Here is a 25353-nt window from a genome sequence, read left to right on the forward strand (position 1 = left end):
CCCTTCCGTCATGACGCGGCACTGGGACCAGCATCCTCTGCAGCTGCTGCTGGGGAGACAGAAGGAACCAGCCCAGAGGTGGCATCAGTGTATGAGCGTGGGAGGTGCTCAGGGCTGGGATCCCCCCACAGAAACTCCCCTCCCTGGGGGAATCAGTACCATGTTCACCCACTGCCTCCTGCCACGGGATCCCCGCTCCCTTCCATGGCACAGGGGATCAGGGCTGGTACCTCGGGTTTTACTCACAGGCTGTAGGGGTGTATCTGGGTCTGACAGGGCCTGGACAGAGAGAGGGAGCAAGTCATTGGAGGGGAATAGGGGGTGTCTGACCTGGGAGTGACCCCCTCATCAGACCCTCCCTGCTGCCCCGAGGCCTCATCCAGATGGGAATCCCCCGGTGACCCCCTCATCCCAACTCCTCCAGATAAAGACCCCCAGTAACCCAAACTGCCCGCCTCACCCAGAGGGAGGCAGCCTCTGCAATGATCCTGGCCCCATCTCTCCAGGCCAGACCAACCTTCAGTGCCCCCAAAGAGAGCCCAGGAGCCCCCGCCCACATGCCCGCACTGCGCTCTGCTCCAACAAGAGCCTGCTCCCCCACTTCTCTCACTCCCTCTGCCCTCCAGCCCTGCCCCGTCCCTGGGCTCTGCCCCCCCAGCCCTGCCCCCTCCCTGGGCTCTGCCCTCCCAGCCCTGCCCCCAGAATCTTCCCCTATCCCTTCACCTGAGTGATTTCTCCTCCACATGATAACAGCGGTTACTGCAGCCCCAGCCCCAGCCAGCAAGGCCAGAACGAGGGAGACCAGGACCCCAGGGGACAGGGGCCCCTTCTTACTGGGGACAGTGGGGACGGAGACAGGAGACGGTTACTGGGGTGGGAAGGGAGGGAGGCTGGCATGTGGAAGTGGAGGCAGGAGGGCGCATGGGGACAGACACCCCCCCTTACCCCAGATGACTGTGGGCTCCGGCAGGCTGGTGTGCTCTACCCGGCAGGCATAGCTGTGCCCGTCCTGCTGCAGGGAGATCTCCAGGAATGACTGCGTGTAGTAGGTGCTGTAGGCATTGGGCAGGATCCCGCAGGAGTCTGTCTCTGCCAGGATGTCTTCTTCACCCCGCATGCAGGAGATGTGGATGGGAGGTGGGTAAAAGCACCTGGCATGGCAGGAGAGGGTGACAGAGCCATCGAGGGCATCTCTGCAGGAAACCGAGACCTCAGGGGGCACTGTGCAGACAAGACGTTAGAGAGTGTGGGAGCATTTTCCTGCACCAGCCCTGTCTCTGAGTCCAGGTATGTCCCTACCAGTGACTGTGCTCAGGCTCCCCTGCCCCGCTGGGTCCCCCTGGGCCAGACCTGGCTGTTTGGGGGCCCCCGCTTCCCTCCTCCCACTTCCCCACCCCGATGCTGCCAGCTGCTCCCACTCATACTGGCGCCCCAGGGTCTCCCTGCCATGCTGGATGAGGCTCCTCAGCGTCTCCACACACTCCTGCTGCAGGTAGTGCTGCAGGAACTGGCACCAGGGCCGGTCGGCCTCCCAGCACTGCTTGGACAGCACAGCTGGCTGCACGGCCACCACCCACAGCCCCCGCTGCCCGTCAAAGCCAATGAAGTCCTGGCTGTTGTAGGCGTAGTGCAGCACCCCGGCTTGGGGGGAGTCATCCCACAGGGAGCAGCCCACGCGCAGCTGCAGTGTGTGCACCCCTGCTGAGGACGGGAAAAAGAGGCAGCGTCACACAGTGATTGTGGATGAAGAAGTTCTTGAGGGTCTGCAGAACTATCTTCCACAGGATATTACCAGTGCAGCACTGACAGCCCTACCAGCCTCTCTGTGCCAACTCTCCCATTAGCCCCCCATAGTCTCCCTCAGGCTAATCCCTCTGTCCTCTCCCTGCCCACATGTCCAAGACCTCTGCCAAAATTCTCTTCCCAACCCATGGCTCATTTCCCTGGATCTCCTGGACCTCACTGTATCCAGTCCAAGCTCCTCAGCTGCAGCGGCACAGGAGCCAGCAACCAGAGCTGTAAACAGGGGAGTTTCAGAGGGAGCTTCCAGGGGGAGGTTGCAGGGGAGACTAAGACAGAGGAACTGACAAGCAAGTCAAGCGATAGGGTGGTGGTCTGGTGCCTGCTGGAGGCTTGTGTTGTGTTGACTACCAGGCGTCAGGTGGGAAGGCCATGACTGATACAGAGGCAGCAGTGAAGGACACAATGAGGATGACTGGATGTGGAAGCTGCGGCATGTACATGATCCTGGAGGGGGAGCCTGAAAAGAGCTTTGTCTGCATGAAGTGCCGCCTGTTAGAGCTGATGGAAGAGAAGATCTGAGGACTGGAGATGCAGGTGCAAACTCTGGTTGAGTTCAGAAGGGGGTTTGAGCAGACGATGGAGCACAGACACGAGGGGGCTGAAGGGATAAGCTCAGATGTGCAGATGGAAGCAGGACCAAAGAATTCAGAGGAGAGACTGCTGGGTGAGGAAAGTGGACGGTGGAAGCATGTGACTAAGAGAACCAGGCAGAGGAAAAGACGGGCCAGTGAAGGAGAAATAGAACTCAGGAACAGGTTTGCAGAGTTGGAAAATGAAGAAGGGGCACAGCAGGTGGTCGCTGAAGGAGAGAGGGCAAGGAAAAAGAGAAGAGCTCATAGACTCATAGACTCATAGACTCATAGGTCAGAAGGGACCAATCTGATCATCTAGTCTGACCTCCTGCACAAGGCAGGCCACAGAACCCCACCCATCCAATTTTATACAACCCCTATCCCAGGACCGAGTTATTGAAATCCTCAAAAATGGTTTGAAGACCTCAAGCTGCAGAGACACCACCAGCAAGCGACCCGTGCCCCACGCTGCAGGGGAAGGCGAAAAACCTCCAGGGCACCTGCCAATCCGCCCTGGAGGAAAATTCCTTCCCGACCCCAAATATGGCGATCAGCTAAACCCTGAGCATGTGGGCAAGAGTCACCAGCCAGCACCCAAGAAGGAGTTCTCCACAGCAACTCAGTACCCATCGCATGCAACATCTCCCCGCAGACCATTGAGCAGACCTGTCTGGTGGTAATTCAAGATCAATTGCCCAAATTGACGATCCTATCATAACATCCCCTCCATATACTTGAGCTGATAGTCCTGCAAGAGGAGAGGAGGAGTCAATGGAGGCAACACCAAATATGAGCCCAAGGAGGATTGCAAGGGGGAATAGGAATCGAGAGGACTTGCAGCCGGTGGGTGCGGGAGATAGACCGGAGAAGCGCACTGTCACCAGGAAAAGGCAGGTCTAGGTGATTGGAGACTCCTTACTGAGAAGAATAGACAGGCCTGTAACTAGAGCTGATCGGGAGAACAGAAGGGTGTGCTGTATGCCGGGTGCTAAGATACAGGATGTGGACCTGAGGCTGAAAAGGATCCTAGCAGGAGCAGGGAAGAATCCGTTGATTGTCCTTCATGTGGGAACGAATGATACGGCTAGATACTCTCTAGAATGTATCAAGGGAGACTATGCCAGACTGGGGAAGACGCTTAAGGAAATCGAGGCTCAGGTGATCTTCAGTGGGATTCTGCGGGTTCCTAGAGAAGGCAAGAAAGGTGTGACAAGATTATGGAGATCAACAGATGGCTCAGGCAGTGGTGCTATAAGAAGGGCTTTGGGATGTACGGCCATTGGGAAGCATTTACGGACAGAAGACTGTTCTCTTGGGATGGACTTCACCTGAGTAAGGAGGGAAATAAACTTCTAGGATGGAGGCTCGCCGACCTGATTAAGAGAGCTTTAAACTAGAACTTTGAGGGAGATGGCTGGGAGATGTCCAGGAGATCTCCACGCCAGAATTTAACCTTGAGAGGAAAGTAAACAAAGTAAGAGGGGATACAGCCGTGGACAGAAGAATTGGCATAAGGAGGAAGGGTAGTGTAGATGGCAGACTAACAGGTGATGCTGGTGGTAGAATGTCTGTGCCTAACAGGGTAAAGAATGTGAGTGAAGCCAAACTGCAAAAATTAAGATGTCTGTACACTAATGCGCGGAGCCTAGGGAACAAAATGGAGGAACTAGAGCTACTGGTGCAGGAAGTGAAACCAGATATTATAGGGATAACAGAAACGTGGTGGAATAGTAGTCATGACTGGAGCACAGGTATTGAAGGCTATGTGCTGTTTAGGAAAGACAGAAATAAAGGCAAAGGTGGTGGAGTAGCATTGTACATCAATGAGGAGGTTAACTGTAAAGAAATAAGAAGTGATAGAATGGACAAGACAGAGTCTGTCTGGGCAAAAGTCACAGTGGGAAAGAAAGCTACTAGAACCTCCCCTGAGATAGTCCTTGGGGTGTGCTACAGACCGCCGGGATCTGATTTGGATATGGATAGAGACCTCTTTAATGTTTTTAATGAAGTAAACACTAATGGGAAATGTGTGATCATGGGAGACTTTAGCTTCCCAGATATAGACTGGAGGACAAGTGCTAGCAAGAAAATAGGGCTCAGATTTTTCTGAATGTCATAGCTGATGGATTCCTTCACCAAGTAGTTGACGAACCGACAAGAGGGGATGCCATTTTAGATTTGGTTTTGGTGAGCAGTGAGGACCTCATAGAAGAAATGGTTGTAGGGGACAACCTTGGTTCGAGTGATCATGAGTTAATTCAGTTCAAACTAGATGGAAGGATAAACAAAAATAGATCTTGGACTAGAGTTTTTTATTTCAAAAGGGCTTACTTTAAAGAATTAAGGAAATTACTTAGGGAAGTGGATTGGACTGAAAAACTTGTGGATATAAAAGTGAAGGAGGCCTGGAATTACTTTAAGTCGCAGCTGCGGAAACTATCGGAAGTCTGCATCCCAAGAAAGGGGAAAAAAAAACATAGGCAGGAGTTGTAGACCAAGCTGGATGAGCAAGCATCTCAGAGAGGTGATTAAGAAAAAGCAGAAAGCCTACAAGGAGTGGAAGAAGGGTGGGATTAGCAAGGAAAGCTGCCTTAGTGAGGTCAGAACATGTAGGGATAAAGTGAGAAAGGCTAAAAGCCAAGTAGAGTTGAACCTTGCAAAGGGAATTAAAACCAATAGTAAAAGGTTCTATAGCCATATAAATAAGAAGAAAACAAAGAAAGAAGAAGTGGGACAGCTAAACACTGAGGATAGAAAGGAGGTTAAGGATAACCTAGGCATGGCCCAATATCTAAATAAGTACTTTTGCCTCAGTCTTTAATAAGGCTAATGAGGAGTTTAGGGGTAATGGAAGGATGACAAACGGGAATGAGGATATGGAGGTGGATATTACCACATCTGAGGTAGAAGCCAAACTTGAACAGCTTAATGGGACAATATCGGAGGGCCCAGACAATCTTCATCCAAGAATATTAAAGGAACTGGCGCATGAAATTGCAAGCCCGTTAGCAAGAATTTTTAATGAATCGGTAAACTCAGGGGTTGTACCGTACGACTGGAGAATTGCTAACATAGTTCCTATCTTTAAGAAAGGGAGAAAGAGTGATCTGAGTAACTATAGGCCTGTTAGTTTGACATCTGTAGTACGTAAGGTCTTGGAAAAAATTTTGAAGGAGAAAGTAGTTAAGGACATTTAAGTCAATGGTAATTGGGACAAAGTACAACATGGTTTTACTAAAGGTAGATCGTGCCAAACCAACTTGATCTCCTTCTTTGAGAAGGTGACAGATTATTTAGACAAAGGAAATGTGGTAGACCTAATTTACCTCGATTTCAGTAAGGCATTTGACACGATTCCACATGGGGAATTATTAGTCAAATTGGAAAAGATGGGGATCAATATGAGAATTGAAAGGTGGATAAGGAACTGATTAAAGGGGAGACTCCAACGGGTGGTACTGAAGGGTGAACTGTCAGGCTGGAAGGAGGTTACTAGTGGAGTTCCTCAAGGATCAGTTTTGGGACCAATCTTATTTAACCTTTTTATTATCGACCTTGGCACAAAAAGCGGGAATGTGCTAATAAAGTTTGTGGATGACACAAAGCTGGGGGGTATTTCTAACACAGAGAAGGACTGGGATATCATACAGGAAGATCTGGATGACCTTGTAAACTGGAGTAATAGTAATAGAATGAAATGTAATAGTGAAAAGTGCAAGGTCATGCACTTAGGGATTAATAATAAGAATTTTAGATATACATTGGGGACACATCAGTTGGAAGCAACAGAGGAAGAGAAGGACCTTGGAGTATTGGTTGATCACAAGATGACTATGAGCCGCCAATGTGATATGGCTGTTAAAAAAGCTAATGCAGTTTTAGGATGCATCAGGAGAGGTATTTCCAGCAAAGATAAGGAGGTGTTAGTACCGTTATATAAGGCACAGGTGAGACCTCACCTAGAATACTGTGTGCAGTTCTGGTCTCCCATGTTTAAGAAGGATGAATTCAACCTGGAACAGGTTCAGAGACGGGCTACTAGGATGATCCGAGGAATGGAAAACCTGTCATATGAAAGGAGACTCAAAGAGCTTGGCTTATTTAGTCTAGCCAAAAGAAGGCTGAGGGGGGAGATGCTTGCTCTTTATAAATATATCAGAGGGATTAATATTAGGGAGGGAGAAGAATTATTTAAGCTTAGTACCAATGTAGATACAAGAACAAAGGGGTATAAACTGGATACTAGGAAGTTTAGACTTGAAATTAGATGAAGGTTTCTAACCATTAGAGGAGTGAAGTTCTGGAACAGCCTTCCAAGGGGAGTAGTGGGGGCAAAAGACATATCTGGCTTTAAGACTAAGCTTGATAAGTTTATGGAAGGGATGGTATGATGGGATAGCCTAATTTTGGCAATTGATATTTGATTATCAGCAGATAAGTATGCCCACTGGTCGGTGATGGGATGCTGGTTGGGATGGGATCTGAGTTACTGCAGAGAATTCTTCTCTGAGTGCTGGCTGGTGAGTCTTGCCCACATGCTCAGGGTTTAGCTGATCACCATATTTTGGGTTGAGAAGGAATTTTCCTCCAGGGCAGATTGGCAGAGGCCCCGGAGGTTTTTCGCCTTCCTCTGCAGCGTGGGGCATGGGTCACTTGCTGGTGGATTCTCTGCAGTTTGAGGTCTTCAAACCACAATTTGAAGACTTCAATAACTCGGACATAGGTTAGGGGTTTGTTATAGAAGTGGATGGGTAGGGTTCTGTGGCCTGCTTTGTGCAGGGGGTCAGACTAGATGATCACATTGGGTCCCTTCTGATCCTAGAATCTATGAGTCTATGAGCCCCTGGCCCCCGCTCCAAGATCCTTAGCAACCTCCTCCCACCAGCTTTCACAACCCCCACACCCTTCAGCTTTGTGTCCCCCCAGTTCACCCTCCCAGCACCCACTGTCTCCTCCTTCAGATCCACTTCCCCTCACCCACCCGTCCCGCAGCCGCTGGCACCTGCATGCCCTGCCCTCACCATGGTCCTCTTCATCTTCTACCATCCCTCTCTGCCCCGCCTGCTTGCTTCCTTCCCTCCACTCTCCTCAGTATTGCTCCCTTCACCTTCCCCCTCGATTCCCACCCTGTCCCCAGCCCTGGATCCTAGTCGCTCCAGCTCCTCACACGGTCCCCCTCACCCTGCTCCCCGCCATTCCTCACCAGGTAGCTTTAGCCCCTCGCTGTAACTCACCAGCTCTCTGGGGACAGAGCCTTTCCCACTCCCACTCTGCATGGGCTGTGCTGTTAAGGGGTTGTTTTGTTACCCCTCCATTGCGTTCCCCTTGCAGAGCCCATTGTACCCACAGCTCAGCTGGGGAGCAAGAACCCCATGCCCCCCGTGCTGAGGGTCAGACCCCTAGACAGCCCTTCCCCACCCAGAGGCCAGTCAGGCTGGATTGGGGGCCCCTCAGGAGTCACGGGATCCCTCACTGCCTGTCTGGTTGTAGCACTCCAGCAGCCAGCCCACGATGTGCTGGAACCCCTCCTTGTAACCCAGCAGCTCCTGCATCTTGCTTCAGAAATTGCCAGGCTCTACGGCCCTGCGCATCCAGTCCCAGGTGGGGCTCAGCTTCAGGGTGGTGCTGTTGTAATAGGCCACCCCCAGACCATCCACCTGCCCAAGCAAGAAGAAGTTGGGGATCCCCGAACCCCTGTGAACAGGAAGTCCCAGCTGTGCTGCGCCACTGGACCAGAGGACATAGGTTAGACTCGACCCCCAGCTCACGCTCTGGGATCCAGAGAGCAGGACCTAGATCCCTTGATGCTTCCCATGTGGGAGAGCCTTACAGCTAGGAAGAGAATTCAGGAGCCCTGGCTCCCAATTACCCACCCCTACCCACCAGACCCCACTCACCTCCCAGAGCTGGGCTAGAACCCAGAAGTCCAGACTCACAGTCCCCATCCCCACCCCCCTGCCAGATCCCACTCCCATCCCAGAGCCAGGAGAACCCAGGAGTCCAGGCTCTGAGCCCTGCTTTGCGGTGTGTTGAGGGCGGTTGGGGTTGTAGAGTAAGAGCCAGAGGGCTGTGGAGCCACGTGGGGGCGGCAGTCAATGTGGCCAGAGCAGCCCCAAACATGGTGGGCTGAGCGCTGACCCAGGGAGCAGCCTGCTTTGTCCCTCCCGGGTTTGGGTGCATGTTACCGGCCAGCTCTCAGCAGCACTGGAGCCACGGTATGGGACAGCCTTCCAGCAGAGCCTTGATCAAACTTCCCTGTGTGTGGCCGGGAGCACAACAGATGCCGCCCCCGCATCCCTCTGTCCTGTCCCAGCCCCATTCATCCGCAGCTCCCGCCGCTCCCAGCAGGAAGAACCAGAGCCCCAGCGTCAGGGCCATTCTCCTGGGGAAGGGGCTGCAGCTGCTCTCCCCCAGCCCTGGGGAAGGAAGGACAAACTGCCTGAGCGCCCAAGCCTGGTACCCTCCCAGAGCTGGTGCAAGGATGTTTCGCACCCTAGGCGAAACTTCCACCTTGCGCCCTCCCCCCCAGCGCCCCCGCCCCGAGATCCTTCCCCTCGCGGCAGCTCCGTTCCTCCGCCCTGAGGTGCCCTCCTTGCGGCAGCTTCCCACCCCACACCCTCCGCCCTGAGGCACCGCCCCCCCCAGCTCACCCCTGCTCGGTGCACGAGCACAAGCACCCCGACGCTGCTTCACTTCTCCCACCTCCCAGGCATGTGGCGCCTATGCTGATTGGCGCCGCAGGCCTGGGAGGCGGGAGAAGTGAAGCATCTCACCCCTGCCCTGCCTCCTCCCCGAGCACGCAATCACTGCTTCTCTTCTCCTGCCTCCCAGGCTTGTGGAGCCAATCAGCTTAGGTGCCACAAGCCCGGAAGGTGGGAGAAGTGAAGCATCTCACCCCTGCCCTGCCTCCTCCCCGAGCACGCAATCACTGCTTCTCTTCTCCTGCCTCCCAGGCTTGCGGAGCCAATCAGCTTAGGTGCCACAAGCCCGGGAGGAGGGAGAAGTGAAGCAGCCACGGCGTGCTCGGGGAGGGGGGGCAGGGGAGAGCTGGGCCGGGGAGTTCCCCTGCGTGCAGTTTCCCCCTCTCCTTACTTGCTGCAGGCGGCCCTCCCCGCACTTCCCAGCTCCCTCTGCTTAAATGCCGGCGGCGACCAGGGCAGCCAAAGTTCCAGCCACCGCGGTCACTGCTGAAGAAAATGGCACCCCCCAAATCCTAGCGCCCTAGGGGATCGTCTAGATTGCCCCGACCCTGTACCCTCCCCCTCCCTGAGACTTCTAGTTCCTCTTTTGCTTTCACAGGGGTGCTGCCCATGGGAGCCCGGCCAGCCAATGAGAGCGAGTGAGGGACCGCAGCGCCGGGGTCTGTTGAAGCAGCATCCAAGGGGTGATAATGAGGCTTGATCGGAGCAAGGACACCCTATGAAAATACCAGCTGGAGAGGTGATGTTGTCAGGGACTCTAACCCCGACGGCAAAGTTCGTTGTCTGACCGCGAGAGAGACAGGCAACACCAGCAAGGTCCGATCAAAAGCTCTTTATTGACAAGTGCACGCATCTATAGAGAGCAGCTCGTCTCCCGAGTGAACCAGCCTGCTCTTTACATCTTAGTATAAGCCTATATAGACAGTTCTGTCGCGTCATAAATTATTCACTGGAGCAACCCACTCCCTTCTTTTAACAACTAGAAACTAGACACCTTTAGTATACATACATACCTAAAGTTAGAAATGTAGGGGAGTTAAAAACAAACAAAGAACAAAACCAGGGAGTGAAAACAAGGAGGCTGGGAAACTAGGGCTCTTATCAGTTCTTTGAACAAGCTGCTCCTAACACAGCACATCTGGTACTATGCCAGGAATGCAGCTTCTCTCTTATCTCACTTTTTCCCAGCGCTTGTGAGACATGCTGCTGCTTCTCAGTGTTTTCCACTCAGGAATTACCCACAAACCTCTGTTAGCCTGACTTTGGTCAGGTTGGCATACCTGGTTTTGTCTGCAATATCTTTATTCAGGCCTAACAATATCATGCTGAGTAAGTGACAGAGCTCGGATAGAACCCAGGAATCCTGGCTCCCCACTCTAACCCTCCGGCCCCTCTCCTTCCTGAGCCAGGGAGAGAACTGAGGAGTCCTGGCTCCCCACTCTAACCCTTCCCTCCCAGAGCCAGGGAGAGAACCTAGGAGTCCTGGCTCCCAGCCTAAGGGACCTACCTCTACCATCTGCAGTTCAGGAACAGGACCAGCAGATGGCCTTGTGCTGAGAGCTGGACCTTTCAGGCTGATAACAGCTTTATCCCAACCCTGGCGGTCTGGTGTTCTTGGGGTGGCGTGAACGTGGGATCCCTGTAGGACTCACCCTCACCAGAACTCAGTGAGGCCAAGATCACCACAGAATTCAAAGCAAGGCCAGGCATTTATATGGCTAAGGCGAGGATCCTATTATACCGGGGGCAGAGCTGGCACAACCCATTAGGTGACCTAGGCGGTCAGCTTGGACATTAACATTTGGGGGGTGGTGACCACGGTGGCTGGATCTTCGGCCGCCCCAGTCATCGTCGGTATTTCAGGGGTGGGACCTTCTCCTGCCTCTGTTGGGGGTGCCATTTCGGGGGCAGGACCTTCCACTGCCTAGGGTGCCAAAAAAGCTGGCAGCACTCCTGACCAAGGGGAGGATATAAGGGGTCTGAACTGTGCTATGTCAGGGGACAAGCCCGTAGCTGATGGGGTCAGGGGAAAATGAAGGGAACTTTAACCTCTACTTTTCATACAGTCTGTTAAACACCCAGGGTCTGCTCCAGGGTGGCCATAGCAGGGTGGGGGAGACTGAGCTACAGGGGCCCAGTGGTCTGACCTTTAGTGGAGGTCTCTGAAGGAGCGTTCAGATCATTTAGAAGGGCCTCCTGTGTAACAGAGTGCATCACAGCCAGGAAGCCCTGTACCCAGCCTATATCTGCTGGTTGAGCTACAGTGTGTTTTTAAAGAGATGTCCAAGCTCAATTTAAAGACTGTAAGTGTCTGTAAATACCCCACAGCCCTAGATAAACTGGCAGTGGGGAGTCCGCTCCCTGCAAAAACCTTGCCCCTTATTTTGAGTCTGAATTTGTCTCACGTCAGCTCCCAGCCTGGGTCCATGATGTTAAAGGGCCCGCTGTGCCCAGAAATCTCCCTGTGTGTATGCACAGACCAGGATCATGTCACCCCCTGTTCTGCTGGACTCTTCATGTTCTTGGTTATAAGGACACAACAAATATGATTTGATAAAGAAATAGAGAAGGGGTTCTACTTTACTGAATCTTCACAAATTAACTTAATTGTATTAAAGACACTGGCACTTACAGGGGCGGCTCTACGAATTTTGCCGCTCCAAGCATGGCTGTGAGGCAGGCTTCTGCAGCAGTGGTGGAGCCAGGTTCTAACACCAAGGGGCACGAACACATAAAAAAGGAGCCACCTGACATATCAAATTACTAATTACATACCTTTAAATTTGTTATACATATTTATTTGTACTTAAAATAAAAACACAAGAATGATCCAGCCACAGAAGGGTTTGTACAGCCAGCATTTCACAGGAGAACTTTAGATTTACTTTCTAGAATCTAAAGTATATAATTGTCACAGGTTTAAAAAAAATTACTGGCCATTTTTTCCAGTTACTAATTTCATTTTAAAATCAGTCAATGAAATGCACTTTATTTATAATAGATCGTAATACTAAAGCCACCAAAACCACATGACAAATACAAGTTTTATGAGAATTGATGAGCAAAGATCTCATAACTCTTCAGTGTTGGACAAAGCAGTAATTTCCCTTAAAGTAGCTTTATTCATGGGATTTTTTTAAATAAAAGACATCTTTATGACAGTCTAACATCTCTGAAACTCTGAGTACTGAAAGTTAAGAGTTTTTAACCAATTTAAACTGTACACACATGCACGCACACACACACACAGACACACGCACACACACCACCATTGACAAAAAACAAACCTCTTCCTGTTTCCTATCACCAGTTCTGTTACTACAGGAACGAAATCTAGACATCCCGTAAAATAGCTAGCTCCACATTGTTCTTCAAACTTCAGATCAGAGAAATGCAACTTTGCATTTCAGATACTGTATGACTGTAGTACATTTTGCATTGCCTGCATCTACACTGACATCAGGAGAGGAGAAGAGGACAAGACTGTCCCTAGCATACATGATTTTAAAAAAGAGGCGAGACACACTCACCCACTGTCAATGCAACAAGAAGGGAGAACAGTAGCTGGGGCCAAGAATGAAGATGCAGCAAAACCCTCCTGTACCCACAACTGATGTCTGAAAAGCGTCAGTCACTCTGCAGATCAAAGAAGGAAAGAGCAGCCAGTATTCAGACAGATAGGATCCTTATGACCTATATAAGAGAAGTGCACTTTCTAAGTAAACTGTAGCAGTTTCCCAACAGGGTTTTCTTATGGATTTATTTATTAAGCAAAAATTAAGATTAGGAGTCTGATTTAAATTATGTAAATTTTCAGTTTTAGTTAACTGTGGAACTATTGCAGCTACTTTTATTTTACTCCTGCTTTCATAAAAAGCTATAACAGATAATTACAAAGACTAAAGTACATGCTTTAATATAATTAAGACTGGGCCTTCCCGAGATGAAAACTACACCATGGAAGAGTCCTACAACAAGGTATTTGAGGCCAATCCCTTTATCAATGGAATCCTCAACCAAAATGTGAGGAAGGAAAAGAGTCACCCTCTGACTTTTGACTATAATTCAAGGTCAGCCAGCCACCAAGAAGACCGGCACCATTCATATTCTCATTTTGGATAAAACACCTGATCTTGACCACATTATAGAAACCTTCCTCCCTCCAAGCCTACACCCTTTAGCAAGAAAGTAGCCTTTAAACAAGTTCTGAATCAGTAGTCTTTCCTCCCAATTTAGTTTTAACAAAAAAAAAAGCTGCAATATAAGTAGCTATGGGAGATGACAGTGCAACTACTCGGTATCGGTGGGAGAAAAGTGTGCTAGCAATGTCCTGGATATACTGGTCTGTTAAGTGTTATTGCTTTTAATATGCTAATACAAACCCTGTAATAGAATGGAATCATAGAATATCAGGGTTAGAAGGAACCTCAGGAGATCATCTAGTCCAACCCCCTGCTCAAAGCAGGACCAATTTCCAACTAAATCATCCCAGCCAGGGCTTTGTCAAGCCTGACCTTAAAAACCTCTAAGGAAGGAGATTCCACCACCTCCCTAGGGAACCCATTCCAGTGCTTCACCACTCCCTGAGTGAAAAAGTTTTTCCTAATATCCAACTTAAACCTCCCCCACTGCCACTTGAGACCATTACTCCTTGTTCTGTCATCAGGTACCACTGAGAACAGTCTAGATCCATCCTCTTTGGAACCCCCTTTCAGGTAGTTGAAAGCAGCTGTCAAATCCCCCTCATTCTTCTCTTCTGCAGACTAAACAATTCCAGTTCCCTCAGCCTCTCCTCATAAGTCATGTACTCCAGCCCTCTAATCATTTTTGCTTCCCTTCGCTGGACTCTTCCCAATTTTTCCACATCCTTCTTGTAGTGTGGGGCCCAAAACTGGACACAGTACTCCAGATGAGGCCTTACCAATGTTGAATAGAGGGGAATGATCACATCCCTCGATCTGCTGGCAATGCCACTATTTATACAGCCTAAAATGCCATTAGCCTTCTTGGCAACAAGGGCACACTGTTGACTCATATCCAGCATCTCGTCCACTGTAACCCCTAGGTCCTTTTCTGCAGAACTGCTTCCTAGCCATTCGGTCCCTAGTCTGTAACTGTCATAAACAGATAGTTAAGAGTTAATGTCTCTTTTACCTGTAAAGGGTTACAAGCAGTGAACCTGGACCACCTGACCAGAGGACCAATCAGAAGACAAGATACTTTCAAATCTCTGTGGAGGGAAGTCTTTGTTTGTGTGTTTTTTGTTTGTCTGTTGTTCTCTCTGGGTTCTGAGAGTAACCAGACGTACCTACAGGCTCTCTAATTTTCTGTTCAAATAGTAAGTACCAGTAGAAGGCGGTTTAGTCTTTTTGATTGTTTTCTTTATTTGCAAATGTGTATTTTGCTGGAAGGATTTTAATTTGTATTTGTGCTGGGGGGAAGGCTTCTCTCTAGTGTCTATAAGCTGAAAGACCCTGTAACCTTTACCATCTTAATTACAAAGACAAGTTTTACTTTTTCCTTTCTTTTATTAAAAATTTTTCTTTTTTAAGACCTGATTAATTTTTTCCCCTTGTTGAGGCTCAAGGGAATTGAGTCTGTACTCACCAGGGAATTGGTGGGAGACAGGGAGAGAAAGAGGAAGGGGGAAGGTGCATTTCCCTTTGTTGTAAGATTCAAGGAGTTTGGATCACAGTGATCTTCCAGGGTAATCCAGGGAGGGAAAGCCTGGGAGAGGCAACGGTGGGGGAAAGCGTTTACTTTCCTTGTGTTAAGATCCAGGGGGTCTGGGTCTTAGGGTCCCCAGGGAAGGTTTTGGAGGGACCAGAGTGTACCAGGCACTCCAAGTCCTGGTTGATGGCAGCACTACAGGATCTCAGCTGGTAATTGAGCTTAGAGGAATTCATGCTGGTACCCCATCTTTTGGACTCTAAGGTTCAGAGTGGGGATTTATACCATGACAGTAACAGTGAATGGGATTCTTCTGTCATAAGTGCAGAACTCTGCACTTGTCCTTCTTGAACCTCATCAGGTATCTTTTGGCCCAGTATTAATGTCCCAACGTACTGTAGCTTGTTTAAACTTACCGTAATACAAGAAGTGGTGCACGTGAAAAGTGTCTTAAAAGCTGACACTACACAGTGATATTCCCAAGCCAGCATGCGTAAGGCTGGGAGTGGGGAAGGGGAGTGCATCTAGGTATAAGTAACATCTCTCACACGACACAGAAACTTTTCCACAGTTCATTGCAATTTGGAAGTGTGATTATTATACCCTGTCTTACAAACACTAAACACCATTACATATGCACAAGGTCAATAATTCTCCTGCCCATACATACAGAGGGTGGATGAAAGGAAATAGCCCCATGATTTGGGTTATGTTTCCACTGGAAAAGGGAGGTGTAATTTCCGGCTTGTGTCCACATACCCGTGCTAGTGCTGATCAAGCTAGTGTGCTAAACATAGAAATGGAGCCACAGTGGTGCAAGGGGCTAGCCATCCTGAGCTGGAGGATTCTGAAGGGCTTGAGGTCTAGCAAAATTGTGGCATCCGAGACCAAGAGCCACAGCTCTTTGGATAGGAAGAGCTTGGTGCAGAACCCAAGGCTTTGCCAGACACTCAAGGTGGAAGAGGTCTGTGCAAGGCCCCAGCATGCCATCCCTTGTCAGCAGGCAGAAGCCATACTCCCACCCTGCCAAACTCTCTGCTCCTGAAAGAAGACTTCTAGCAGGAACAGGGGAGAGCAGACTGCTTCTAAAGGTAACAAATGTAGACAAAAAATAAAGGCCCAAAAGGCTTTTTTAAACATCTTGAGGCATCAGGAAGGGCCCAGCCCTTCCCTTCCCTCCCCTCCTTTCCCCTCCCCCAGCACTGCGTCTTGCGAGAGGGGAAGGTAGCTTGAAAACATTTTAAAAAACACCTTCAAAACTAAAGCTGACCTATCAGGAGTGCAGGCTGCAGACAGCACCCAGCACAGTGCAACTCAGTGATGCCCTCAGTGGGGCATCTCTGCAGCAGTCAGAGAAGAGAGCTGAGACTGGAAAAAACAAGATGCAGAATGACAGAGTACCCAGGACACAGGCTCTGGGGATGGCACCAGTTCCCAGCTGGGAGGGAGGGAGAGTTAAGAGGAGAAACAAGGTCTGGAGAGCAGCATCTTTCCCAAACTCTCCTAGCCCCTTGCAAAGCTGGGCTTCCCCTGCCTAAGGGAGGAAGGGCTCCAGCAGGGGAGCTCCTTCCGCTGCATAAACTCAGCAGTCTCTGCTGGGCCCCAGGCTGAGAGGGACAGGGGAGGGTGCTGCTAAGGGGTGGCCCTCAGCCCTTTTCCTGCCCCCCCCCACTCCCGGATCACACAGCCTAGTAAAAGCAAGGTGGCAAATAAAAAAAGGTGCCACATAAAAGTTGTGGCCCAAGTTTCCAGCCCATGTGGGCAGCATGTACCGAGCAGAGCCCAGCTGGTGCTATAGGCCAGGGGTTCTCAAACTGGGGGGTCAGGACCCCTCAAGGGGTCACAAGGTTACCACATGGGGGGCTGTGATCTGTTAGCCTCCACCCCAAACCTCGCTTTGCATCCAGCATTTACAATGGGGTTAAATATATTAAAAAGTGTTTTTAATTTATAAGAGGGGGAGAGGTCTCACTCAGAGGGTTGCTGTGTGAAAGGGGTCACCAGTACAAAAGCTTGAGACCCACTCCATAGGCTAAGGGCTGACTCAGCAGATCCAGGGTTCGTCTTGGTGGACAGAGCTCATCCATGTCTCTGTCTGGGGGCCACACAGCTCCACTCCTGCTCCCAGTCCTTGGAGTCCAGCCAGGGAGGCAGCTGCCAGTGAGTGCGGTCGCAGGGCTGGGACTATCCCCATGACCAATCCCCTCCAGGCATGTTCCCCAGCAGTACGGCAGAGCAGGCTGCCCCGCACAGGTACACAGATCAGGCCCTTCCGCCGCTGCATTGTCAATTCACCACCAGCGTATTGTCCTGCAGTGGAAACTGCGAGTGATACAGCCTCCATTCCGTCTCTGCCTCCCTGGGCCTGAGCTTGAAGCTGCCGCTTGCTTCTCCATCCTTCCAGGCACCCCGCGCGAACAGCTGATTCACGGGAAGCAGGGGGGAGGGGGAGAAACTGGGCAGAGGATTCAGGGGAGGAGGTGGAGGCAGAGTGGAGGTAAGCTGGCACCGGGACGCTGCTGGTGGGTGCTCGCGCCCACCAAATTTTCCCTGTGGGTGCTCCAGCCCCGGAGCACCCACGGATTTGGAGCTTAATGCACCACTTTTGGATAATGTGCTCAGGAGAAGCAGTCGATCACCCTGCTCCCACCCTAGCTACGCTCATGCGTGGCAACCAATGGGCCGGTGCCACGCAGCCTGCCTCGATCCCCGGCGCAATGGGGGATGGCGGAGGCAAGACAGCAGCCCCTAATGGGTCGGGACAGGGAAACACAAAAGCCGCTCCCTGGGGGTCATCCTCTGGGAAGGGGAAGGGGAAGGAGTCGGCCCCAGTAGTGGCAATAACATCATAGGAGGTGGAGGAGAAAGGGCAGGGGTTTGCTTTCGGGGCAGGGCTGGGATCAGGAGTAGGGACAGGGCTGGGGTCAGGAATAGGGACAGGGAAAGGAGCGGCAGAGGAACCGGGGGCCCCAGTGGCCAGGTCACTGGGGGGTGGCATCCCACGGTAGGGCTCAGGGGTCTGTGGGGTTGGAGGGGGACCCTCGGTGATGCCAGGCTCGTGCTCTAAGGCAGGTGGTGTGGCCACAGAATCCGTAGATGGGGAATCAGCGATAGGGCCCCCACCCGGGAAAGAGGTTGGCAGCCCCGCACCAACGAGGGATTCCTCTGATGACTCGAGTCCCGGCAGCACAACAGTGGGTGTCGCCTCAAGAGGCTCGGCGGTGGCTAGCGGGGTGCCATCTGTGGCCGGGTCAGTGGAAGTGTCCAGCGGCTTCTCGGACGTGGGAGCAGAGGCAACAGCTTGGGAGATGGAGCACAGGGAAAGGGGGGCCAGGGTGAGGTCGTCCAGATCAAGGCCCGGTGGCAGAGGATCGTCCTCACTCTGGGTGACCTGGGTCAGATCCAGGGCCTCGATCACCACACAGATGGAGGGGAGATCGCCTTCCACCACCCCAGGGCTCTTCCTGCCAGCACCTGAAGCGATGCTCGCCTCAGGGCTTGTAGGGGTTTCAGATGGTAAAGGGGCGGGAGGGGCTCCATCGGGGACTTCGGAGAAGGGGCGATGTTACCTTCCGGTGCTGCCACATTGTCCCCTGCCAGCACCATTGAATGGGAGTTGCCGGGGAAAAAGCGAAAGGCTCGGCATTGGTGCCCCCCTTCCTGGTCTTCCAGGGGGCTTCCAAATCGGTGGGAAGGAGCAGAGCTTGAGTCTTCCCCTTGCTCTGCTTCCCCTGTACTAGGGCCCATCCCTCCATGGCATCGTCTGGGGGCTGGCTAACGGGTCGGGTCAGGGAGCAAGGGCAATGACTGGGGACTCAGGGAGGCAATGGTAGGGCAGCATGAGGGAGAGAGGATCCTCCCTGGGATGGTCCCCTCCCATGCCAGGCGGTATCCTCATCGAATCCTCCTCCACAGACCCTGCCAGATAGCAGACAGAGGTAGTGGGGCTCTCCCGCTTGTCTGGGCACACTGGGGGAGGTACCCCTCAGACCCGAGCGGGAGCAGTGGTGAACTGGGAAGGAGGAGGGGCAGATCCAGGTGCCGGGCAGCCAGGGGTACCGGCATTGATGGGGCCAGTGCCCTCCCAGAGCTCGGGGGTCCCGGACGCTCCTCCATGCTGGGCCAAGGGGCAGTCCCTCCAGACGTGTCCCATCTCCCGGTAGAGGTAGTACCGGGCCTCCCCTGTGGAATAATGCACCCGGTAGTGGGGTCCCTGGCAGGGGACAAGGAAGGAACCCTTGAGTGCCTCTCCATCACACAGTTGAAACTACACCTGCTGGCAGAAGGAGAGGACGTGATGGAGGGCGGGGTCTTTGCAGCCCAATGGAAGAGGGCTGATGAAAGAGATTAGTCTCCCCATGGTAGAAGGGGAGGGCAGCAGGGTGGCATTGGGCAGGAAGGGAAGGATGGAGGTCAGGACTAACCAGACACCCAGGTCTTCCAACGGCTCCAGGGGGATGAACATGCCCCCCACGGCCAGGCCCTTCTCCACCGCATCCTGGGACATGGCCTCCGAAGCTAGGAAGAAGACGATTTTTCCATACATTTTGGAGGCTGCAACGATGGCCGTCAGCCCCACCACCCTCACCAAGGCCCGCACATAGGTCTCCACATGGGGCGAGGTGGGCACCAGGAGGCAATGGATGCCGTGCTTCCTGGTCAAGGGGGGAAAGAGGCCTCAGCCTCTATAGATGGTAGCGGAGGCAGTGGTTGGAGGAGATGATGTAGTGGCAGGTGGAGAGGTCGCACCACCTGGGTGTATGCCCTGGGAGTTGGGGAAGGGGCATCTGCAGAGCTGGTAGAAGGAGTAGCGAGGATGGATGGTACAGCCCTAAAACATGTGTATAATACAGGCCCTAAAACATCACCTAGTGCATCCTCCAGAAAACCTATGACATGTGACTAAGCCAGAGCACATCTTCTGGAAAGACATCTACATGCATTCGAGCCAGCTGGTAAGAAAAAATCTCTTTCTTCTGCAGTGACGTGAAGTTAAAAACATGCAGAAGAAGAAAACCTCTACTCGGGTTGTTACTGGAGCTGAAGCAGAGAGGCCAGAATAAACGTGGCTAGGGCCCAGGACTGACTATCAGCAGATCTGCCATTTTCTATTCCTGGCTTTTTGACCATGAGCGAATCTCTTTGCTTGTGTGTGCCTCAGTTTCCACAACTATAAAATAAAGCAAACCAAGGTTCTGTTTTTTCTTTCTCTTATTTTGCAAGGTGGGAAACGTAGATACATTTGGGTCCAGTCTACGCTACCGGTCTAGAGTGTCTTTGTAAGCTGATGACCCCCACCTGTTGTTCAGAACCTATGGATAACACAAGCGCCTAAGTTTGTTCTGTGCTTAGCCCCTATGGAACAGCTGGGCTGGATGGCCTTTTCTCGCTGCACTGTGCGGAGCAGGTTTTGGGCACTCAGGATATGAAGAGTCTCTCAAGGACTAATTCTTGAAAATAAATATCAATGAACTACAACGCAATATAAAATCACTGCCACTAACATTGGTGAGTGATAAAATACCAGCAGAATGGTAATTAATGCAAAGGACAGGGCAGTGACACAGAGCAATCAGATCCCTTGATAAGCTGGCCCCATTAAAAAAAAAACAAGTTTGAAAAGAACCAAATGAAAGGTCCTATACCTAGCAGCAAAGCATGCAGGCCACACCTACAGAATGGGGAAGTGTATCCAGGAAAGCACTAACCGTGAAGATGATTTAGGGGCCATGCTGGGGAAGCCATTCAACATGAGCACCCAGCATGATGCTATGGATGTAGGAAAAGAGCAGTGAGTAGCATAGGGAGGTGACACACCATCGGTAAGACTGATCTTGGAATAGTGAATCCAGTTTTGGCATCCACCTTTGAAAAAGATTTTGAAATATTGGAGATGGGGCAGCAAAAAACAATGAAACGTTTTGAGGAGTGGAGAAAAATGCCTGCTAGTGAGCTATTGAAAGAGCTCGGCCTGTTTAGATGATCAAAAGATCAGGAGGTGACATCTTTGAAGTGTTGAAGTGACTTCATGGAGAGAAAATATTGGGTATTAAAGGGCTCATTAATCTAGCAGAGAAAAGCATAACAAGATTCAGTGGCTGGAAACTCAAAAGAGACCAACTCATATTAGAAATAGGACACAAATATTCAACAGTGAGGATGAATCAAAGGAACAAACTAGAAAGGGAAACGATGGGAATTGCTCATTTCTTGATGTCTTCTAATGAAGACTAGATGCCTTTCTGGAATGTGTTTAGTGAAAAACTAGCTACTATGCTCTACAGAAAGCAAGCACTATGCAGGGTGTCAGATTACATGCTCTAATTGTCTCTTCTGTCCATAAAGTCTGCTAATTTATGAATAACTGAGCATAACATGGGGAAGAGCGACTCGTGTTCTACTGTGTAGCCGGTGTCATCCCCACAGTGAAGAGCCATTGAGTGGGGTGATCCAGGGGAAGCAGCTCAAACATCCAATGTGGCTGGACAGGGGCAGGACGTGAGCCCTGCAGGGGAGGGGTGGGTGTGGCAGTGACATCACAAGGGCCTTTGGCAGGACCTCAGCCTATTGGACAAAGGTGGTGGGGAGGCGATGATCTCACAGAGAGATATTGACATCAGCCAGGCAGGACAGGGGCACCCTTGCAGATCCCTGGAGAGAGAATCAATCCGACCTCGGCTCTGGGTACTGGGAGTAGGATCCCAGCTCAGCCTGTGTCCCTGAGACCCGGGGGTGGGGGGAAAGGGAAAGAGAGTGTAGTCTCTATGATCTGCTCCTGTGGACTTTCTATCATGAAGTCTCTGTGACCCAGGCAGTTGCATCCGGTCTCAGCTCTGTGCAGTCTCTGGTGTCACACCATAGAGATCATTAGGTTGGTGAGATAGAGAAGCTGATCTCATCACTGCCCCACTGCCCCAGGGATTGTGCAGCCGGTTTGCTGCTATCCTCTATGTCAAAGTATGATCCCCCACTCTGAACCTTAGCATCCAAAAGATGGGGTACCTGCATGAACCCCTCTAAGCCTAATTACTAGTTTAGAAATGATAGAGCTGCCACCACCTAAAAATATAGTGTTTTGGGACACTTTCTGACTCCCCAAACTCTTCCCTGGGGACCCCCAAGACCCAAACCCCCTTGGATCTTAACACAAGGAAAGTAAACCCTTTCCCGCACCATTGCCTCTCCCAGGCATCCCCTCTCTGGCTTATCCTGGAGAGACCATACAGATTCAAGCTCCATGAATCTAAAACAAAGAGGAAATTTTCCTTTCCCCCTCCTCTTTTCCCCCTCACCACTCCCTGAGAGAGAGACAGATTCCTAACATAGAGAGAAATCAGGCTTTTCCTTCCCCGTTCTCTCTTTTCTCCCACCAATTCCCTGTAAGTGCAGACCCCCCCGCCCCTTGAGTCTTAGACAAGGGAAAAAATCAATAAGGTTCTTGAAAAGAAAAGCTTTTAATAAAAGAAAGAAAAAGTAAAAAATTATCTCTGTAATATCAAGATGGAAAAATGTTACAGGGTCTTTCAGCTTATAGAGACTAGAGAGAATCCTTCCCCCAGCACAATACAAGTTGCAGCAAACAGAGATACAATCCTTCCAGCAAAATACAGATTTGCAATACAGAAAATAAAAGACTAAACCACCTTTCTAACTGGTACTTACTAAATTTAGCAGAAGAGACTTTTTCAGAAAGATTGGAGGAAGCTGGATGCATGTCTGGCCTCTCCTAGCCCCCAGAGAGAACAAACAAAACCCCAAAACCCAAACAAAGACGTCCCCCCACCGAGCTCTGAAAGTGTCTTGTCCCCCCATTGGACCCCTGGTCAGGTGTCAGCCGGGTTCACTGAGCTAGTTAACCCTTTACAGGTGACAGAGAAATTAACCCCTAACCCTCTGGGTATGACACTCTGTGATACTCGGGGGACTCTGGGTCAGTGTCATTGACAGAGACATTAACCCCTAACCTTCTGGGTATGACACTCTGTGATACTCGGGGGATCCCTGGTCAGGTGTCAACCAGGTTCACTGAGCTAGTTAACCCTTTACAGGTGACAGAGACATTAACCCCTAACGCTCTGGGTATGACACTCTGTGATACTCGGGGGATCCCTGGTCAGGTGTCAACCAGGTTCACTGAGCTAGTTAACCCTTTACAGGTGACAGAGACATTAACCCCTAACGCTCTGGGTATGACACTCTGTGATACTCGGGGGACTCTGGGTCAGTGTCATTGACAGAGACATTAACCCCTAACCTTCTGGGTATGACACTCTGTGATAATCGGGGGATCCCTGGTCAGGTGTCAACCAGGCTCACTGAGCTAGTTAACTCTTTACAGGTGACAGAGACATTAACCCCTAACCCTCTCGGTATGACACTCTGTGATACTCGGGGGACCCCTGGTCAGGTGTCAGCCAGGCTCACTGAGCTAGTTAACCCTTTACAGGTGACAGAGACATTAACCCCTAACCCTCTGGGTATGACACTCTGTGATACTCGGGGGATCCCTGGCCAGGTGTCAGCCAGGTTCACTGAGCTAGTTATCGCTTTACAGGTAACAGAGAAATTAACCCTTAACCCTCTGTTTGTGAGACACTCTGTGATACACGGGGATCACTGGTCAGGTGTCAGCCAGGTTCACTGAGCTAGTTAGCCCTTTATAGATGACAGAGACATTAAACCCTAACCCTCTGGGTATGACACTCTGTGATACTCGGGGGATCCCTGGCCAGGTGTCAGCCAGGTTCACTGAGCTAGTTATCGCTTTACAGGTAACAGAGAAATTAACCCTTAACCCTCTGTTTGTGAGACACTCTGTGATACACGGGGATCACTGGTCAGGTGTCAGCCAGGTTCACTGAGCTAGTTAGCCCTTTATAGGTGACAGAGACATTAACCCCTAACCCTCTGGTTATGACACTCTGTGATACTGCAGGGATCCCTGGTCAGGTGTCGCCCAGGCTCACTGAGCTAGTTAACCCTTTACAGGTAACAGAGATATTAACCCCTAACCCTCTGGGTATGACACTCTGTGATTCTCAGGGGACCCCTGGTCAGGTGTCAGCCAGGCTCACTGAGCTAGTTAACCCTTTACAGGTAATAGAGACATTATTCCCTAACCCTCTGGGTATGACACTCTGTGATACTCGGGGGACCCTGGGTCAGTGTCATTGACAGAGACATTAACCCCTAACCCTCTGGGTATGACACTCTATCATACTCGAGGGATCCCTGGTCAGGTGTCAGCCGGGTTCACTGAGCTAGTTAACCCTTTACAGGTGACAGAGACATTAACCCCTAACCCTTTGGGTATGACAGTCTGTGATACTTCAGGGATCCCTGGTCAGGTGTCGCCCAGGCTCACTGAGCTAGTTAACACTTTACAGGTGACAGAGACATTAACCTCTAACCCTCTGGGTATGACACTCTGTGATACTTGGGGCATCCTTAGTCAGTTGTCAGCCAGGCTCACTGAGATAGTTAACCTTTTACAGGTGACATAAACATTAACCCCTAACCCTCTGGGTATGACATTCTGTGATACTCGGGGGATCCCTGGTCAGCTGTCAGCAAGGTTCACTTAGCTAGGGAACCCCTTACAGTTGATGGAGATATGAAACCCTGACCCTCTGGGTATGACACCCCGTGATACTCGGGGAATCTCTGGTCAGGTATCAGCCAGGCTCACAGAGCTAGTTAACCCATTACAGGTGACAGAGACATTAACTCCTAACCCTCTGGGTATAGCACTCTGTGATACTCGGGGGATCCCTGGTCAGGTGTCAGCCAGGCTCAATGAGCTAGTTAACCCTTTACAGGTAATAGAGACATTAACCCCTGACCCTCTGGGTATGACACTCTGTGATACTTGGGGGATCTCTGGTCAGGTGTCAGCCAGGTTCACTAAGGTAGTTAGCCCTTTAGAGGCGACAGAGACATTAACCCCTAACGCTCTGGGTATGACACTCTGTGATACTCGGGGGACCCTGGGTCAGTGTCACTGACAGAGACATTAACCCCTAACTGTCTGGGTATGACACTCTGTGATACTCGGGGGATCCCTGGTCAGGTGTCAGCCAGGCTCACTGAGCTAGTTAACCCTTTATAGGTAACAGAGACATTAACCCCTAACCCTCTGGGCATGACCAACTGTGATACAAGGGGGACCTCTGGTCAGGTGTCATCCAGGCTCACTGAGCTAGTTAACCCTTTACAGGTTACAGAGACATTAACCCCTAACCCTCTGGGTATAGCACTCTGTGATACTCGGGGGACCCTGTTCAGCTGTCAGTCAGGTTCACTTAGCTATTTAGCCCTTTACAGGTGACAGAGACATTAATCTCTAACCATCTGGTTATGACACTCTGTGATACTCGGGGGACCCTGGGTCAGTGTCACTAACAGAGACTTTAACCCCTAACCCTCTGGGTATGACACTCTGTGATACTTGGGGGACAATGGGTCACTGTCATTGACAGAGACATTAACCCCTAACCCTCTGGGTAAGACATTCTGTGATACTCGGGGGATCCCTGGTCAGGTGTCAGCCAGGTTCAATGAGCTAGATAGCCCTTTACAGGTGACAGAGAGAATAACCCCTAACGCTC

The 25353-nt window shown here is 51.0% G+C and overlaps 1 pseudogene; it reads right to left on the reverse strand.

The window, feature by feature from the left end:
• Positions 1–8: 8 nt before the first annotated feature.
• On the reverse strand, positions 9–20498 carry LOC127042172 (major histocompatibility complex class I-related gene protein-like; annotated as a pseudogene).
• Positions 20499–25353: the final 4855 nt, after the last annotated feature.

The sequence above is a fragment of the Gopherus flavomarginatus genome, unplaced genomic scaffold (assembly GCF_025201925.1).
Source record: "Gopherus flavomarginatus isolate rGopFla2 unplaced genomic scaffold, rGopFla2.mat.asm mat_scaffold_34_arrow_ctg1, whole genome shotgun sequence".
NCBI lineage: Eukaryota > Metazoa > Chordata > Testudines > Testudinidae > Gopherus > Gopherus flavomarginatus.